Raw genomic sequence first — 12,130 nt, 5'->3', positions numbered from 1 at the left:
ACTTTAGGACACATTGATAAAACTTTCAGTTCGATATATTATCTAAAATTATTTGAAAAGCTCTTAACAGAAGTAATCACTTTTAAGGTTTTGTCTATTATCTGCCCCCAACAACATGGTTTACGTAGTAAGGCGTTTGAAAGAGTTAACCATAAGCTATTGCTTTATAAACTTGACCGGATAGGTTTTTGTAATTAATTTTTTTAGCTTGATGTCTTCTTATCTACTTGACAGGTTTCAGGTCATGTAATTTCAAAACTCTTTATCGAAATCAATTAGAGTACCATATGGTTTCCTCAAGGTAGTAACTTTGGTCCTATTCTGTTTTTATTATTCTTGAATGATTTGCCTTATTCAATTCGTAACTCTAGAATACTTATGTATGCTGATGCTGTTAAGATATTCTTAACTCATAAGTCACCAACTCAAGCAAAATTACTCCTAACTGATTTAGACTAACGATCTAACTATCTAAATGGGTGACGTAGGGGATTGAAGATACCAAGGAACTGTCCTGACCGGCTTTAACATGGCAAAGCCCAGGGAATTTATTCTGGTCCCACTTTCATCTCAAGTAGACACTGACCTCCCCGTGGTGTCACATTGGGAGCTGCCTTTAACACCCGTTAAATGTAGTGAGCTAACATGTGCCGCGCGGCCACCCATAAGAACGTTAAAAACTTGGGTTTGGGCGTCGGGTTAGTAACCCTCCCCTAGAAAAAAGCTTACTATGAAAAAACGAAAGAAAAGAAAACAAAAGTTTTAAGGACCATGATCTGCGAATCTGCTCCTGGAATGTTCGCACTCTTTATAGAGAAGGTGCAGTTTACGCATTGGCAGATGTACTTGAAAAGTACAAGGCCGATATTACTGCCATAAAGGAAATACGATGGAACGGGAAAGGCGTCACAACAACACCTAAAGGTGACGCACTGTATTATAGCTGCCATGACATAAAGCATGAGTTTGGTTGCGGATTTGTAGTTGGTCGGAGGTTAAAACATCTGGTCTCCCGCTTCACACCAGTGAATGAAAGACTCGCTGCAATTCGATTAAAAGCAAAATTCTTCAACATCAGCTTTATTTGCGCTCATACTCCCACTGAAGACAAGGACGAACAGACCAAAGATATATTTTACGAGCGCTTAAAAGAAACGTGTGACCGTTGCCCAGCCCATGACATTAAAATTATTCTAGGCGATTTTAATGTGAAAATTGGAAGGGAGAATATTTTTAGCCCAACAGTTGGGAAATTCAGTCTCCACAGTGAAACATCTGACAATGGTAGGAGGCTGATAGACTTTGCAGCTGCAAGAAACATGGTAGTTAGCAGTACCAGATTTAAGCATCTCGATATTCATAAGGGCACCTGGCTGTTGCCAGATCAAAGAACAAGGAATCAAATTGATCACGTTGTGATAGATGGAAGACATGCATCAAGCGTGTTGGATGTACGATCGTTCCGAGGTGCAAACATAGACTCGGACCACTACCGTGTTGCAGCAAAAGTACGTACCAGATTAAACGTAGCAAACAAAGTGCGAACAGACACAACACGGAAGTTGGACATCGGTAAGCTGCAGTCACAATAGATAGCAACAGCATATTCCACTCAACTGCCCCAACTGCTTCATCAAAGCACCCCTCGTCCCGATAACATATCAGGACAATGGCAAAACATCAGTACTTGGATACCAGAGACAACCACCAAGGAATCCATGGTATGACCAGGAGTGTCGTGCTGCTATTGAAGAGAAAAATGCGGCATATAGGGCTACTTTACAATCAGTAGCAACGCGTAGTGCATGAGAGAGGTATCGGGAGAAAAGCAGAGAGGAGTAACGTATTTTCCGCAGGAAAAAGAGAGAGATGGAAAAGCGGGAGTGTGAACAAATCGAGATTTACAGGAGACAGAATGAAGTCTGAAAATTCTACCAAAGGGTGAAACATCAAACTGATGGCTTTGGAACTGGCACATCCTCCTTTAGAGACCAGCAGGGTAATCTGGTAACTGATACAGATAGTGTGCTAAGGATATGGGAAGAACATTTTTCCAAACTGTTGGTATCCAATAGTAGCAAAGTCAACGAAGATACCACAGATCCAATCACAGAAGATGGTATTGAATGTATACCGCCCAGCCAAGATGAGGTAAAGACGGCAATAAATCGGCTGAAGAATAATAAGGCAGCAGGAGCCGATGGCCTACCAGCCGAGCTGTTTAAAACACGCTGATAAGGTGTATGCATCAGCTAGTTAGCTCAATCTGGCAGGAAGAACGCGTACCCGACGATTGGAACCTGAGCATCCTGTGTCCCGTCCATAAGAAAGGAGATAAGACTTTATGCTCCAACTATAGGGGCATAAGTCTTCTCCTTATTGCCTACAATATAGTGTCAGGGATATTGTGCGAACGATTAAAACCCATGGTCAACGAAATAATTGGACCACACCAGTGCGGATTTAGACCTGGCAAGTCCACCATTGACCAGATATTTACCCTGCGGAAAATCCTGGAGAAGACCCAAGAGATGAAGATCGACACCTACCACCTTTTTGTTGATTATGAAGAAGCCTTCGCTGTTTAAAACCGAAGTCGACACGCTGATAAGATGTATGCATCAGCTAGTTAGCTCCATCTGGCAGGAAGAACGCGTATCCGATGATTGGAACTTGAGTATCTTGTGCCCCGTCCACAAGAAGAGAGATAAGACTGTATCCTTTAACTATAGGGGCATAAGTCTACTCCCTATTGCCTACAAGATCGTGTAAGGGATATTGTGCGAACGACTAAAGCCTATGGTCAACGAGATAATTGGACCATACCAATGCGGTTTTAGACCTGGCAAGTCCACCATTGATCAGATATTTACCCTGCGGCAAATCCTGGAGAAGACCCAAGAGATGCAGATCGACACCTACCACCTTTTTTCGATTATAAAGCAGCCTTCGACAGCCCGCTGCGTTCAAAGGTATTCCAAGCCATGTCTGACATGCTTTGTAAAATGACTTTAACTGACACGAGGTCCTCAGTTAAAATAGGAAAGAACCTCTCCGAAGAGTTTGGTACCAAAAGAGGTTTCAGACAAGGATACAGCCTTTCGTGTGATCTCTTCAACATCCTGCTGGAAAAGGTTATACGAGAGGCAAACGTCAAAAGAAGTGGCACAATCTACACCAATAGTCACATGTTACTTGCTTGTGCTGATGATATAGACATCATGGGCCGATCAGTAAAAGAAGTAACTGATACCTTTATGAAGGTCGAAGGAGAATCTGCTAAAGTGGGTGTGGCGGTAAACGGTGAAAAGACCAAGTTGATGGTGTCGACGCGCAATACATTGAGCTCGGACCAACTGTTGAAGTTGGTTCCTATAATTTTGAGGTAGTAAAAGACTTTGTCTACCTAAGCACAGCCGTAAACACAACAAACGACATCAGTTGTGAAATAAAATGAAGAATTATATTGGCCAACTGATGCTACTTTGGCTTAAATAAGCAGTTTAAGAACAAAGCCACATCTCGTCAAACAAAAATAACGCTTTAAAAAACACTGATGCTACCCGTGCTGATGTATGGTTCCGAAGCCTTGGTACTAGCGTAAGCAGACAAGACAGTTCTTGCTGTATTGAGAGAAACGTTCTTCGAATGATGTATGGACCAATCTGCTTTGAAGGTGAATATCGACGTCGCATGAACCACGAGCTGTATCTGCTATACAACGACATCAATATTGTTAAACGTATCGAGATGCAGCGATTGCGTTGGCTAGGCCATATCATAAGAATGAGCGATGATGAACCCGCTAAAAAGGCGTATAAATACGGACCGCTTAGCGGTGCACGCAGAATTGGCAGGCCAAGGAACAGATGGCGCAAACAAGTGGATGATGAGATGAAAAGGCGCGGTATTCCAGAGTGCGAAGCAACAAATAGAGAGAATTGGAGATCTTTTCTTAGTTCGGTCTATGGAACAAATGTTCTGTAATGGGCCAGCTAAGTAAGTAAGGAAGTAAGTTAGGTAACTGACGAAGTGGGCGGATATGGTCGATCCTCCAACAAAGTCTAAGATGAAAGAAATACTTCGGTGTACAAGTTTAGAATCAAATCAGTACGATACCGGCATTTAGACATCAACCCTTGGACAGAAATAAACACCAGAAATATAAATTCTTATCCAATGGTTTTACAGGGCTTTTTTGTAACCATTAAATACCCAGACAGAGAAATCCACAAATCTGGCATCTCTGTTGCTTGCTTTGCCATATGCTCTTCATCTCTTTCTCTTCATGCTGCTAGAAATTCTTGTTACTCAATTTACTGTTAACGCAGCAATGTTTGGAGCTTGCAAAAAAAGGTTTAGCCTCTGTGTGAGTGGGTGGATGAATGGGCGGGTGTGCGTAAGAACGTGCGTGCAGAATTGGTGTTTTGGGTATTTCACATGAGCTGTTAAGATGAAGATGTTCGTTGTAGGTCGCGCAATAAAAAAACGACACGATTGGGTTGTGTGCAGCAAATTGAGAATGGGTGTTTGTTTGGAGCTGTTATGCTTAAATGTAGATTAATGATGGTAATGGTTGTGATGATGATGATTATGATGTTGTTGCTGATGAGTAACAGTCCAAGCCGACGAGTTCTGCGCTCACACAACAAGCTTTTTAACATCAATAATAACATCCACAGAGTGCATACAGAATAAAACGGAACGAAGACCAGCAGCAGTATACAGAGTGTAACCCATAAAGGCCTGCCTCTGACTGAATGTATGGTTTGCTTGCTGACTGGCTGGCTGGCTGTTTGTTTGACTGATAGAACCATAAACCAACGAGAGGGAAATCATTCGTTAGTAGTCTGCCTGGTGTGTGGCCACGTTTAAGAGTATACAACGGACGCGTTCTCAATTAAATAAACAAAAAAGAAGAACAACAACAGTAACAACAAAAATTCAAACAAACAAAACAAAGTCCCATAATGCATAAAAATAATAATAATAAAAATGATAATAAAAAATTATAATGTATGTGGAAAAAGCAACAACCACAACAATAAGTAAATAACCATAACAAAAAAAAAAAAAAAAAAACAACAAAAATTAAGTACCTAAATTTGTTTTTATGGTTCCATCATTTACGGAATGAGAGTGAGATTTGAAATGAAAAATTAAAACAAAGCAATGCTAATTTAGCAAAGGAAACAAAATATTAAAAATAAAATAAGTTATTAAAAAAATAAATAAACAAATTGAAAATCGAAATAAAAAATCGTTGGGAAATTATGTTTTTCCGTTTCGCCATTCAATGTGTAATTTTGGTCGGGTTCCAAAATCCGTTACGCGCTTCAACACCAACTTCATTTACTTCCGTTTTGTAAATCATTGGCTGGACAACAACATGTCGTTACAAGTCATTTGTGTGTCGCGCTGTTAATGCGTCTTCAAGCCAGCTACATTAGTGTGTATGTGTAAGTGCCATAAAAATCCACGCATTACCAACAACGGAAATGTTCAACTCTGTGTGTAAAAATGTATGTTTATGCCATTATGTGTATGTGTGTGTATATTTGTTTAATAGTCTATGTATGTGTGAGTGAAGGTTGTGTGTTTGTCAAAGAAACGTGTCGCTCTAAACATTTCCATCATATTTCGGCCTGACTAATTGCTGAAACCTAACAAGGATTTGTACTTGTCTTGTCCTGTATTTTGTGTCAGTGTGCGTGTAAAGAATATAAAAGTATTTCAAAAGGGTATTAACAAGAGAGAATAGATGCCTACACAACGCAGCAATTGAGAATACAAGTAAAGCCAAAGCGGATATATTAAACCTAACAGAACGAAAAAAAAACATACATAAGTATAAATAATGAAGGATGCATATAATACTGAAAATATAATGTCCTTTTAACGTTTAAAGAGGCAAAAGGAAAACAAAACAACAAAAAAAACGTACACAATATATACTAATGATTCTAAAAGTGTCTTAGTGTAAAAACAAATGAATAACAGCCTGAATATGTGTACGATATGCTGTTAATGAATGTCCCAAAACATAAACGCACTCACACACACACAAACACATTGCCAAACGCAAATAATCTCTGTGCTTAACATTGTATTTGGCTTTCAAGTTCAGAGCCATTTGCAATGAATTTGATGTAAATATTAGCCACCCATTGTCATTTATTCTGCTTAATTTATGGCTTATTTTCTTTGCCACATTTCCCCTTGATGCGGCGTCTTGTTTTCCTCTCGTTTTTGTGAATCACAAATCGCAAGGGTTATATGTTTTAGTGAATTGCAAAAAAGCATCGCTTTTTACGAAGACAGAAAAAAATGTTTGTGGTTTAAATCTCAGTAGAATGATATATCATTATGGCTCTGCCTGTCATCCAGTAGTTACTATTCAAAAATTGTTTTAATGAGGAGCGATTAAAAGCACATTAATCACATGATGTTAAAGTTGAAATGGAAGAGTATTAAGTGATTAAATTATTAAAAAAAAAAAACAAATAATTGAAACAAAAAAATGCAATGAAAGTAAAACAAGTTTCAAACAGTGATCAAGCGTTTTATAACAAGCAAAAAGAGTAATGATCAATTAATTAAATATTTTACTTTTCGCTGTGAGTTATCTAATTTTTTTTTTACAATTAGGTTAATTAGAAAAAATCTCTTTTGATGAGAGCGCCACACATTAAATACTCACAAACTTTCATAAATTTTAACGCCACAATAAAAATAGGCAAATTATTTCAGATAGTCTACTGAAAATCAATTTAATATCGTAGAGACTAAAAATTTAATATCGTAGAGAAAATCTTATTAGACAGAAACTCGTTTTATCACAAAATAAAACGAATTAGGCCCAGAAGTTTTTGGATATCTTTCATATTTTTACATATTTGCATAAAATGAGCATATGCAAAACCTTACTCAAGGATTTGTGGCCTAAGTATCCCACCGAAATGGCTGAAATTTCCATCTGAAATTTTTCGGTATAAGTGCTCGTCTTTATATATCCCCCATAAAAATTGTATATTGAGTCTTCGTTGGTGGTATTCAATTTTCCGCAAAAAGTATTTTGAAGGTTGTGGCCTTAACATCTCACCGAAATGACTGAAATTTGGAATTTAGTCTTCCTTGGAGGTATACAAGTTTCGACCGGTATAGGTGAACGTGTTCATATAGCCCCCATAGAACGGTACCTCCCGATTTTCTCTATTTTGAAGGTTGCATTCCATTATACCACCGAAATGGCTAAAATTTGGTATTAAGTCTTCGTTGGGGGTATAAAACCGTAGACCTGAAATTTGTCGGTATAGGTTCACGTGTTCATATAGCTCCCATAGAACAGTACCTCCCGATTTTCTGTATTTTGAAGTTGTGGCTGTGGTTATACATTTCTCTTTTTAGTGACTTGTCTGAATTTATGTAAAATGCATACATTTTGCATATGCAAAAATAATATTTTAATATGCATAATTTATGCATTTAGCATATGTGATATGTTTCGATTGCAATTTAATCAGAAGCCAAAAATATGCCCAGCCCCAAAATTTGACATTAATCAGATCAAAAAAGGGGGTTGCATAAAATTCCACGCTTTGTATGTAATACACAATTGCACTAATTTAACAGTTTTAATTTAAATGCAGGCCATGGTTGCCAAAAATGAAGATTACACTAATTCGTCAAATTATCAGTTCGAATGAACTTCAGGTTCATTACTTAGAAGTGAAGCAAATATTTGGTTATAGATTTGTTTAATAACACTGTGCAACATTTTTAAGGTGATCTTGTGCAAACAAGTCGAACTGACGATTTTTTGAAAGTACAGACCCAAACGACAAGAAACCCTAGTTGGGTTTTCTTGTGTCACATCCAGCTCAGATTTTATGGCCCCATCTAAACATGGTTGAATATTGAGTTTTTAAAGAAATTCGTGGCTATATCTCTGAAAACAATGCGAATCTTCTTCTGACCTCTGAAGAAAATTTGTAGAAAAGGACAAGAATAAAATATTAGGAGAAATAATGAACTCGAAAAACTACATTTATTGCCTCAAATTTCAAAATATATGCAAAAATTCCACAATTTGTATACATTTCGGCACCGTATCTCCAAAACCGTTAATTTTTTCTGAATATTTTCTTTTGGAAAAATATTCTTCGGAATGTAAGACACAACTTCAGAACATGTTGTTGTTGTAAAATGAATCTATCACGTTGCTTTCAGTATGTTTTCAACAACGATTTAATAAATATGTTAATGATGTGGTGAAAACCGAAAAGCGAGAATAAACTGTTGATGTGAACTGTGTTTGACATGCGTGTTGTAAAAGATATGATGCAAAATATCGCTGAAACAACATGAATGAAGTAAGCACTTTAGACTTTCAGAATGTTCTAAAGAATTGTTTATTTGGAAGATTTTTGCAAAAGGTTACTTGGTTCAACTCCCAATAGTTTAGCCGATACTGACCAGAATTTCAGCATTTAAGTAAAATTTCCTATATTTTATAGATTTTGATGCCCTAGATGGAGTTTTTCTTACGTGGTTTTTCCAAAGGCCAAATTTCTATTCGTTTCTGAAATAAAGGCCTGATAAATGCAAAAAAGTGTAGAATTAGCCCGGTTTAGATGAGGCCATAAAATCCGAACTGGATTTGACAGGACAAAACCCTACTAGGGTGTTTGTAGTCTAAATATGTACTTTAAAAAAATGCATACTAGAAGTTGTTTGCATTTTCAGTAATAACTTTACTTAAAATACAATATTGATCCGCCAACAAATACAGATATTTTCCTCCAACATTTTTAAGTTTTTTTACAAATCGTAAAAATAAAAAAAGTGCAGTGTTATTCCGTTATTTTTTGTAAAAAAATTGTCAACCCAATTATAACAAAAAATGCCAATGCCAACGAGTTGATTTGTTTCAAATTTCAGTTGAATGGGGGTAGACATAGACATTTTTTGAAATAAGATTTTGTTTTTGTATTTTATAAGAACCCGAAATATAATAAAATGCTCGATTTAAAACCAGTAAGGACAGGATCAAAGTTGCGACTATATGATACCCTACACCACTGTAAATATGTAAAATATATGGGAGCTATATCTAGATCTGAACCGATTTCGATATAATATGCCACACATACATATTTCTAGACCAAATACCGTCACACATTCCTAATGTCATCAAATTTAGGCAGATATAAGGTGATTGGTGCATCAGATACCACAAATCGGTCAAAAATATGTAAAAGAAGTATCTGAACCTATTTCGATATAATTTGGCACTTTTTTTCTAGACCAAATTCAGTCACACATTCCAAATTTCATCATAATAGGGCAGATATAGGGTACTTGTTCGATATAATTTGGCACAATTATTTTTAGACCGAATTTAGTCACACATTCCAAATATATATTGAAGCTATATATCTAGACCGAGTTTGATATAATTTGGCACATTTATTTTTTAGACCGAATTTACTCACACATTCCAAATTTCGTCGAAATCGGACATATGTAGCGTGTTTCTTGTAGCAAACGCGTGAAATCGGGCGAAAATATATATGGAGCTATATCCAAATCTGGACCGATTTCGTTATAATTTGACACATTTATTTCTAGTCCGAATTAGGTCACACATTCCAAGTTTCATCGAAATAGGACATATATATAGCGCGCTCGTGAAATTGGGCGAATATATATATGGGAGCTATATTCAAATCTGGACCGATATCAATATAATTTCCCACTTTTATTTCAAGACCGAATTCAATCACACATTCTAAATTTTAGCGGTCGGATATATACAGCGTGTTCGGTGCAGCAAATATGTGATATCGGGCGAAAATATATATGGGAGCAATATTCAAATCCTAACCGATTTCGATATAATTTGGCACTTTTATTTTTAGACCAAATTCAGTCACACATTCGAAATTTCAACGACTTCGGGGATATATAGAGTGTTTGATGCAGCAAATACCTGAAATCGGGCAAAAATATATATAGGAACTATATCCAAACCTGAACAGATTTTCATCTCATGGTTAAAAAAATAATATTCCACACTTTTGAGCTGAATCGAACAATAAATGCGAACTGTACTATGCGAACGGACGGACGGGCATGAATAAATCGACATACAATAAAGTGAGTTTTGGTTGAAAAGTAAAGAACACATTTACTTATAGATTAGTTTAACATCAATAGCGAATTTTTCAATTTTCTATGAATGCAATTTCGATTCACCAACACATACAAATATTTGTGTCCAAAATATAAATAATAGTTCTGGGAAAGAAAATATTGGCAATAACTGAGAAGTTTGTTTTGCAAACTTTGCACATCGTAAGGCGAAGGTCTGTTTCGAGTTGAGCTGTTATGACCTAAGCATGTTACAATTACCAAGGTAGTGGTACCACACCAGCTGTTCGAATATGAAAAGTCAAATATTTTTGTTGCAATTTCCCCAACAACATAAAGAAAATTTTGACTAACATATTCAACATTTTACAATACCACTACCTTGGTAGTTGTGCCTAAGGGATACATTGAAAAATTAGGAGTCTACCGAAGTCCCACAATTATTAATTTGACAGTTCACAATTTTTATACCCTCAGCCTTTAGGCTAAAAGGGTATATACACTTTGATACGAGAAATGTCTGTCTGGCTTGTGCGCACGATAACTCTCGAACAGTTCAACAGATTCAAATTTTGGGTATCATAATATTTTGTGCAAAATTAGTTTATGTTCGAAGATGGGCCATATCGGTCCACTCCTTCTGGTACCTCCCCCACAAAAGTTCAAAAATGTTCTGTAAAATGGTCTGAGCGATAACTCTCGAAGGGAGCAATCGATTTGGTCAAAACTTTGCACATCGTATTATTCCTTCCAGATATAGATCTGGTTCGAATATGAACTATATCTGTCTACTCCTTCGGGTACCTCCGACACAAAATTCGGTTAAAGTGAAGTTTAAGGGCTCCTCTCGGATGGTTTTGCAATTTTTTTCAGTAATTTTTCCTTGCGGCTCCCTTTATGACGGTACAATTTTTTTCTTGCGGAAGTCCATACTTCCTGAGATATTGGCCTAGAAGCTCCAAGAAACCCTGACGGCACCAACCAAAATGGCAAATCCGCAAGATTATCCTCGCAGGGAATTTCTGATTGGTGCAGGCTTTGCACATCGTATTATTTTATCCAGTCATGTATCAGGTTGAAATATGGATTGTATCGGTTGACTCCTTCGAGTACCTCCCACACAAAATTCGGATAAAGTGAAGTTTAAGAGCTCCTCACGGATCGTTTTGAAATTTTTTTCAGTAAGTTTTTTTTTTGTGGCTCGCTTTTCGGCGGTACAATTCTTTGCCGGAGTAAGTCAATAATTCCTGAGATATTGGCCTAAAAGCTCCAAGAAACCCTGACGGCACCAACCAAAATGGCAAATCCGCAAGATAATCCTCGCAGGGAGTTTTTGATTGATGCAGGCTTTGCACATCGTATTATGTCATCCAATCCAGTATGGGATTGAAATATAGACTATATCGGTCCACTCCTTCGGGTACCTCCCACACAAAATTTGGACAAAGTGAAGGTTAGGAGCTCCTCTGGCCTCATTTACAATGGTACATTTTGTTCCGGAGTAAGTCAATATTTCCTAAGATAATGGCCCAAAAGCTTCAAAAGCCTGTCGGATATAGTGCAAGATAACTCTAAAACTTTTTCAAAAATTTCTTTCAAACTTACAGATTTTAAAGCAAACTCGTGATATAAAATCAATATATTTTATATACGGCATAATTATTGTGTTGGGTTTGGTTTTGTTGTTTTTTTCTTGGTCAGTGGCTGAGGGTATTTCTCCGTCAGCACAGCTGACTAATACGTCCTTACTTGTAGTAAATACTCGTAGAGTTTTAAAAAATGTTTCGAGTTCTTTCTATTTTTAGTGAAAATTTTGTGCAGTAATGAAACTTCTCGGTTGCATCCAATTTATAGTTTTCCTATTGGCGAACATATTTAGATCATTATATTAAATCACAGGGAATTCCAATTGTGGCATTAAATTAAAATAAAGACATATTGAATATCAAAACATTCGAAACGCATATACACAGGGTGT

General features: G+C 36.9%; 1 protein-coding gene across 1 annotated transcript in view; it reads left to right on the top strand.

The window, feature by feature from the left end:
* Nucleotides 1-4,581: 4,581 nt before the first annotated feature.
* The window catches only part of Octbeta2R (Octopamine beta2 receptor), a 653,741-nt gene continuing 646,192 nt past the window's right edge, over nucleotides 4,582-12,130 (top strand). The window contains exon 1 of the mRNA XM_073961606.1: nucleotides 4,582-5,459. The gene's annotated coding sequence lies outside the window, so the exon portion shown is untranslated. The remainder of the gene's footprint in view (nucleotides 5,460-12,130) is intronic.

The sequence above is a fragment of the Musca autumnalis genome, unplaced genomic scaffold (assembly GCF_047663935.1).
Source record: "Musca autumnalis isolate F117 unplaced genomic scaffold, ASM4766393v1 scaffold_1, whole genome shotgun sequence".
NCBI lineage: Eukaryota > Metazoa > Arthropoda > Insecta > Diptera > Muscidae > Musca > Musca autumnalis.
Note: the sequence above shows the minus strand (reverse complement) of the source record. Positions and strands in the feature narration are given on the sequence as shown.